This window comes from Mesoplodon bidens (genome assembly GCF_964165515.1).
Source record: "Mesoplodon bidens genome assembly, chromosome: 3".
In the NCBI taxonomy this organism is placed as follows: Eukaryota; Metazoa; Chordata; class Mammalia; order Artiodactyla; family Ziphiidae; genus Mesoplodon; species Mesoplodon bidens.
The window spans coordinates 91,034,844-91,042,022 of record NC_138178.1 but is presented as its reverse complement, the minus strand read 5'-3'; positions in this window follow the sequence as shown (position 1 = coordinate 91,042,022).

Here is a 7,179-nt window from a genome sequence, read left to right as displayed (position 1 = left end):
TTCTTAACACATAATAATAGCAGTCTCTGTAGTTATAATTTTAAAATTCCTCACCTTCTAAACTATATACAATATATAAAGCTTAACAACGTTTCCTGAGGAGAGGACAGTGAGATGGGAAGAGACACAGGAAGGCAACTTTCACTTTCACTCAGTAGACCCCTGACTGTTTGTATTTTTGCAACAGACATACATTCATTATCAGAATTGTAATTAAAAATAAAAAGTGCTTGGGCTTCCCTGGTGGCGCAGTGGTTGAGAGTCTGCCTGCCGTTGCAGGGGACACAGGTTCGTGCCCCCGTCTGGGAAGATCCCACATGCCGCGAAGCGGCTGGGCCTGTGAGCCATGGCCGCTGAGCCTGCGCATCCGGAGCCTGTGCTCCCCAACGGGTGAGGCCACAACAGTGAGAGGCCCGCATACCGCAAAAAAAAAAAAAAAAAGTGTTTGAAACACTGTAGTTACTACTGTTTATAGTTCTGTGCTGCTTGATTTATTTTATACCAAGTCTGTGTGGTTTTCCCAATAAAATCACCCTGGCAATTGAAAGAGCGTGGTGGTTACACACAAGCCTGTGAAGCAGAGATACCCCTCACCAACGAGATACTTCACCTGTCTCAACTTTAGGCTTCCCACATACTCTCCCTCAATTAGTGTGAAGAGTACTTGCCTTCCCGGGATCTTGTGAGGTTTTTTCCCTCCTTTGTATGGCGTCTGACTTCGTAACTATCAGGAAACAAAACAGCTCCCCTCTGTGTCCCATTTCCTTTGGGTCTGTTGCCTGATTTGTAACAGCACAAATCTGAGAATTCAGGCGGCATGAACACCTTAGGTGGCTGCTAATAAATTAATTATTGGGCTGATTTGAACTCTAGATTGGATTCTCCTGGTTGGCAGTCTGGCATCTTCTGATTTATCCTTACAGTATATCCATTTGCCACAAAGCCTGCACTCAACTGACATTGGCTGTATTCAATGGGATTTAACACAGAAGACTGAGGATTGCCAGCCCCAAAACAGATCTAACCAGGATTGACTTTTTTGTTAATGCTATTTTTCTAATTGAAGTATAGCTGATTTACAACGCTGTGTCAATCTCAGCTGCACAGCAAAGTGACTCAGTTACACACATAAAGACATACTTTCAGGATGGACTTCTGAGCAGGCAACCACCTTCAGACTCATTAAATTAAACCATTTAATGATAGTTCTCTCTGGGTTGGAGGGTCACTGTGGTTTTAATTTTCCTCTCTATAGTTTTTCTTATTTTTTATTTATTTTTATTTATTTTTAATTAATTTATTTATTTTGGTCACGCTGTGCAGCTTGTAGGATCTTAGTTCCCCAACCAGGGATCAAACCCCAGGGCCCCTGCAGTGGAAGCTTGGAGTCCTAACCACTGGACCATCAGGGAATTCCCTATAGTTTTTTGATTGTTCCAATTTTCTACCACATGCATATATTATTTTTGTGGGCAGACAAAAACAAATGTGAGTTAAATAAAAACTACCATACATTGTGTTACTTGTTCCTGCTTCTCTGCACCTTCTCATATGCTTTTAATCATTGCCCTGATCCAAGCCACCCAATGAACGGTTTCCCGTGAACCCTTTCTCAGAAGTGGTTGTCAAGTGGACATTATGAGGCCTTTCGAATCCCATGGACCAGCATTTGAATCATAGCTCAGAGCTAACGTGGACAAGCATCTTAATTCTCTGAAACTGTCTCTTTATCTGTAAAAGAAAGTAAGACCTACCTTCTGGATTGTTGTGTAGTTTGGGTCAGCAGCTTCACAAACTTTAATGTGTATACAAATCACCTGGGATGTTGTTAAAATGCAGGCTATGATTTAGTAGGTCTAGGATGGGTCTGAGTGTCTCCATTTCTAAGAGCTTCTAGGTGTTGCTGATGTTGTGATGCCTGTACCACACTTTGATTAGTGACATAACATTTAAAAGAACTCAGGCACAAATGTCCTACATGTGCTTGTTCCTCTCCTTCCAGGGGGCCTGGATTTTCTGGCTGTTTGATGAATTCACCTCAGAAAAGTGCTGACTGAGATTCACTGAGGTGCAACCCAACTCATTTGAGATTTAACCTATTCCTATTTTCTCCCCACTTCAATATCCTTCTTTTTCTTTCTGTTAAAGGACTTCATTCTTCCTTGGCCTAACAAAGATACAGGTACCTGTGCTTTTAGGTTTTGTTTGTTTGTTTGTTTGTTTTTGTTTTTGGCTGCACCACACGGCATGTGGAACTTCCCTGCCCAGGGATTGAACCCATGCCCCCTGCACTGGAAGCGCAGAGTCTTATTAGGTTATTTTCTTTTTAAAGGAGCTTTACTGGGCTTCCCTGGTGGCGCGGTGGTTGAGAGTCCACCTGCTGATGCAGGGGACATGGGTTCATGCCCCGGTTGGGGAAGATCCCACATGCCGCGGAGCGGCTGGGCCCGTGAGCCATGGCTGCTGAGCCTGAGCGTCCGGAGCCTGTGCGCCACAACGGGAGAGGCCATAACAGTGAGAGGCCCGCGTACCCCCCCTCCAAAAAAAAAATAATAATAAAAGGAGCTTTACTGATGTATAATTGACATATGATAAATTACACTTAAAGTATACACTTTAATAAGTTCTACTACATGTATACACTTGAGAAACCATCATCATACTCAAGATAATGGATAAAGTGTCCTTAGGCTCCTGATGCTCCCTCCACCCTCTGGAAATCAACCATCTTTTACATAGATTAGCCTGCTTTTTCTAGAGTTTTAAATAAAAAGAATCATACAGCACGTACTCTTTTTTTGTCTTGCTTTTTTCCTTCAGCCTCATTATTTCATCCATTATTCTGTTTACCAATAGTTCATGCCTTGTCTATCCAATGATTTTTTTCTTATTTATTAATTTATTTTTGGTTGTGTTGGGTCTTTGTTTCTGTGCGAGGGCTTTCTCTAGTTGCGGTGCGCGGGGGCCACTCTTCATCGCAGTGTGGGGGCCTCTCACTGTCGCAGCCTCTCTTGTTGCAGAGCACAGGCTCCAGACGCGCAGGCTCAGTAGTTGTGGCTCACGGGCCTAGTTGCTCCACGGCATGTGGGATCTTTCCAGACCAGGGCTCGAACCCGTGTCCCCTGCATTGGCAGGCAGATCCTCAACCACTGCGCCACCAGGGAAGCCTCCATGCCTTGTTTATTGCTGATAGTATTCCATCGTATGGATAGCTGTCACAGTTTGTTCATCCATTCGCCTGTTGATGGAAGTTTGGATTGTTTCCAATTTCTGGCTGTTACCAATAAAGCTGCTTTGAACAGTTTTGTACAAGTCCTCATCATGAAAATACACTTTCATTTTCTCTTGGGTAAATACCTAGAGTGGAGTGGTTGGGTCATATGGACAGCATATGTTTAACTTTTTTAAAAACTGTGAAACTGTTATCCAAAGTAGTTGTACCATTTCCCATTCCCAACAAGAGTGTATGAAGTCCCAGTTCTTCCACATTCAGAAAATATTTACTATTATGAATAACATTTATTGTAAAAAATTTTTTTAGAAAAGTCATTAGGCAAAAAAAAAAAATTCTGTCATTCATCCCACTAATGGGAGATAACACTGTTAAGAGGCCATGTTTGTACATTTCCAGAAGTTTGCCCTCGTAGGCAAACAGTGGTCTCCTTTAAAAAAAAAAAAAAAGAAAAGAAAAAATATAATTTTCTCTGTCTTCACTGTTTTTTTTAAGTGTTTTTAAAACTTGTTTTCCAAGTGAATAGATCAGATTCTATCTTTTAAGAATTTTAAGGACCCCGGAGGAAGATGGCGGAAGAGTAAGACGCGGAGATCACCTTCCTCCCCACAGATACATCAGAAATTCATCTACACGTGGAACAACTCCTACAGAACACCTACTGAACGCTGACAGAAGACCTCAGACCCCCCAAAAGGCAAGAAGCTCCCCACATACCTGGGTAGGGCAAAAGAAAAAAAGAATAAACAGAGACAATAGGATAGGGACGGGACCTGCACCAGTGGGAGGGAGCCGTGAAGGGGGGAAGGTTTCTACACACTACAAGCCCCTTCGCGGGCGGAGACTGTAGGTGGCGGAGGGGGAAAGCTTCGGAGTAGCGGAGGAGAGCACAGCAACAGGGGTGCGGAGGGCAAAGCGGAGAGATTCTGGCACAGAGGACCGGTGCCCTCAGGCACACACCAGCCCGAGAGGCTTGTCTGCTCGGCCGCCGTGGCGGGCGGGGCTGGGAGCTGAGGCTCGGGTATCGGCTTTCAGTCGGAGCGCAGGGAGAGGACTGGGGCTGGCGGCAGGAAGAGAGCCTGAAGGGGTTAGTGCACCACGGCTAGCCCGGAGGGAGTCCGGGGAAAGGGTCTGGAGCTGCTGAAGAGGCAAGAGACTTTTTTCCCTTTTGTTTCCTGGTGCGCGAGGAGAGGGCATTAAGAGGGCTGCTCGGGGAAGCGCCGGAGACAGGCACGAGCCCTGGGTGAGGCACGGACCTCGGAGACGGGCGTGGGCCGCCGCCGCCCGCCGCCGCCCGCCGCAGCCCGCCGCCGCCGCTGCTGCCGCCGCCGCGGGGCCTGTGTGCGAGCGCGGGTCACTGTCCGCCCCGCCTTCCGGGGGGCCTGTGCACCCCGCCACTGCCGGGGTCCCCGAGACCCGGGGACGGCTTTCCCGGGAAAGCGCACGGAGCGCCACGGGCTGCTGCAACGTCACGCCGGCCTCTGCCGCCGCAGGCCCGCCCCACACTGCGCGCCCCTCCCTCCCCTCTGCCTGAGTGAGCCAGAGCCCCCGAATCAGCGGCTCCTTTAAACCCGTCCTGTCTGAGCGAAGAACGGACGCCCTCCGGCGACCTACGCGCAGAGGCGGGGCCAGGTCCAAGGCTGAGACCCGGGAGCTGTGAGAGCAGAGGCAGGGAAATCTCTCTGTGCAGCCTCGGAGGCAGCGGATTAAAGCTCCACGGTCCATTTGATGTGCCCTGCGTCTGTGGAGTGCATGAATGGACAGCGAATCATCCCAAATTGAGGAAGTGGACTTTGAGGACAAGATTTAAGACTTTCCCCCCTTTTCCTCTTTTTACAACGAATTATTCCAAATTAAGGAGGTGGACTTAGAGAGCAAGATTTCAGACTTCTCGCCCTTTTCCTCTTTTTACAACGAATTATCCCAAATTGAGGAGGTGGACTTGGAGAGCAAGATTTTTGATTTTTCCCCCTGCTCTCTTTTTGTGAATGTGTATGTGTAATCTTCTGTGTAAGATTCTCTCTGTATAGCTTTGCTTCCACCATATGTCTCAGGGTTCTATCGGTCCGGTTTTTTTTTTTTTTTCAATAATTACTTTCTAATTTTAATAACGCTACTATATTTCATACTTTATTCTATTTTACTTTACCTGCTCTTTCTTTTTTTCCTACTCTCCCTTCCTCCCTCCCTCCCTCCGCTCCTCCTTTCCTTCTTTCTTTTTCTTTCCTCCCTCCCACCCTTCTTCTTTCCACTTTCTTTTTCTTTCCTTCCTCCCTCCCTCCTGTCTTTCTTCCTTTCCTTCCTCCCTCCCTCCCTCCTTTCTTTCCTTCTTTCTTTCCATCCTTCCTCCCTCCCTCCCTCCTTTCTTTCTTCCTTCCTTCCTTCCTTCCTTTCTTCCCTTCTTCCTTTCTTTCCCTCTCTCTTTCTTTCTTCTACCAATTCTTTCTTTCTACTTTTTCTCCCTGTTACTCTGAGCCGGGTGGATGAAAGGCTCTTGGTGCTGCAGCCAGGAGCCAGTGCTGTGCCTCTGAAGTGGGAGAGCCAACTTCAGGACACGGGTCCACAAGAGACCTCCCAGCTCCACATAATATCAAGCAGCGAAAATCTCCCAGAGATCTCCATCCCAACACCAGCACCCAGCTTCAGTCAACGACCAGCAAGCTACAGTGCGGGTCACCCTATGCCAAGCAACTAGCAAGGCAGGAACACAACCCCACCCATTAGCAGAGAGGCTACCTAAAAACATAATAAGGCCATAGGCACCCCAAAACACACCACCAGACGTGGACCTGTCCACCAGAAAGACAAGATCGAGCCTCAACCACCAGAGCACAGGAATTAGTCCCCCCCACCAGGAAGCCTACCCAACCTACTGAAACAACCTTAGCCACTGGGGTCAGACACCAAAAACAACGGGAACTACGAATCTGCAGCCGGCAAAAAGGAGACCCCAAACACAGTAACATAAGCAAAATGAGAAGGCAGAAAAACACACAGCAGGTGAAGGAGCAAGATAAACACCTACCAGACCTAACAAATGAAGAGGTAATAGGCAGTCTACCTGAAAAAGAATTCAGAATAATGATAGTAAAGCTGATCCAAGATTCTATTTCCATGATCCATAATCTTGGAAATAGAATAGACAACATGCAAGAAACAGTTAACAAGGACCTAGAAGAACTAAAGATGAATCAAGCATCGATTAAAAACACAATAAATGAAATGAAAAATACTCTAGATGGGATCAATAGCAGAATAACTGAGGCAGAAGAACGGATAAGTGAGGTGGAAGATAAAATAGTGGAAATAACTGATGCAGAGCAAAATAAAGAAAAAAGAATGAAAAGAACAGAGGAGAGTCTCAGAGGTCTCTGGGACAACATTAAACGCACCAACATTCGAATTATAGGGGTTCCAGAAGAAGAAGAGAAAAAGAAAGGGACTGAGAAAATATTTGAAGAGATTATAGTTGAAAACTTCCCCAATATGGGAAAGGAAATAGTTAATCAAGTCCAGGAGGCACAGAGAGTCCCATACAGAATAAATCCAAGGAGAAATACACCAAGACACATATTAATCAAACTGTCAAAAATTAAACACAAAGAAATCATATTAAAAGCAGCAAGGCAAAAACAACAAATAACACACAAGGGAATCCCCATCAGGTTAACAGCTGATCTCTCAGCAGAAACCCTACAAGCCAGAAGGGAGTGGCAGGACATAATTAAAGTGATGAAGGAGAGAAACCTGCAACCTAGATTACTCTACCCAGCAAGGATCTCATTCAGATTTGATGGAGAAATTAAAACCTTTACAGACAAGCAAAAGCTGAGAGAGTTCAGCACCACCAAACCAGCTTTACAACAAATGCTAAAGGAACTTCTCTAGGCAAGAAACACAACAGAAGGAATATACCTACAATAACGAACCCAAAGCAATTAAGGAAA